The sequence below is a fragment of the Hipposideros armiger genome, unplaced genomic scaffold, assembly GCF_001890085.2.
Source record: "Hipposideros armiger isolate ML-2016 unplaced genomic scaffold, ASM189008v1 scaffold_7743, whole genome shotgun sequence".
Classification (NCBI taxonomy): domain Eukaryota; kingdom Metazoa; phylum Chordata; class Mammalia; order Chiroptera; family Hipposideridae; genus Hipposideros; species Hipposideros armiger.
Genome location: NW_017738633.1, coordinates 1 through 1,003, shown reverse-complemented (window position 1 = coordinate 1,003; position 1,003 = coordinate 1). Strand labels below are relative to the sequence as shown.

The window sequence follows — 1,003 nt, the reverse complement described above, 5'->3', positions numbered from 1 at the left end:
TGAAAGCTGTGTGACAGCATGAGACAATTTCCTTCCTCTTTCCTCAGTTCATCTCCTAAACCCCAGGGGACTGAGTTCCAGGGCCGGGTCGACATTGAAGACCAAATGCTGCACAGTGTGCATCCTGGGAGCCTGTGGCTCCTTTCACCACTGATAGTTTTGCTGCTGCTGGGTGAGTAGGCCTCATTCTGGGACAGGGCGGTGTCAGCCACTGCGGCCCCACGCAGGGACCAGGAGCAGGCCTGGTCGCTGGAAGCTGGGGACAGATGGAAAGGGGAAGGAGAACGCTGGGTTCTTACCCTCCCCCGGGTCCCCAAGGTCAGTGTGCAGAGGTCCTTTCACAGTCCCTGCCCAGAACATTATGTTTACTTTGTAACTTTGCAGAGACAGGCTTGAGAGAAGGACCTAAGAAAGGGGACCTCTTAGGGGAGATCAACAGGAAACGGGCTTTTGGGATGGGTCCTGGAGAAAGAAGGAAGTCGAGCTCACCTCCGCAACCCCCTGCGCACCCACAGTTAGGCTGCTGTCCCCCCTTCTGCCCACGCTGACGCACTCTCTTCTCTTACAGCTGCTACAGGCAGAGGAGCTGGTGAGTGTGCCCTATGCCCCCTGGCATCACTGCCTCACAATGTGACGCTGTATTTACTGTGTAGGGAGACCCCTGTTCCACCAAGAACTGGGCTTGCAGCCAGCATGGGCGGTTCCCCCACGTTAGTGGTGTTTGGGGTTTGATTCTTGATGAGCTTCCTGCTAGATCCACTGACGACCCAGAGACCAGAGACGCAAAGGGAATGAGGCTGCTGGAAGCCCGCTGCTCTTTAGCTGGGTCTACAGCAGACCCCTGCGAGCTCCTTGGGAATCCCTGTTCCCTCCAAGGTTATCATTCCCATGTCTTCCTACCGCCTGCCCTACAGCAGCTCTCCCGAAGGCGGTGCTGAGCCTCGAGCCCCCGTGGATCAACCTGCTCCGGGGTGACAGCGTAACCCTGAGCTGCCAGGGGCCC

The 1,003-nt window shown here is 57.7% G+C and overlaps 1 long non-coding RNA gene across 1 annotated transcript; it reads left to right on the top strand.

The window, feature by feature from the left end:
- Positions 1-32: 32 nt before the first annotated feature.
- LOC109378928 (uncharacterized) lies at positions 33-1,003 on the top strand. The gene is made up of 3 exons (XR_002123083.1): positions 33-172; positions 569-589; positions 915-1,003. It is a non-coding gene; the product is annotated as an uncharacterized LOC109378928 (long non-coding RNA).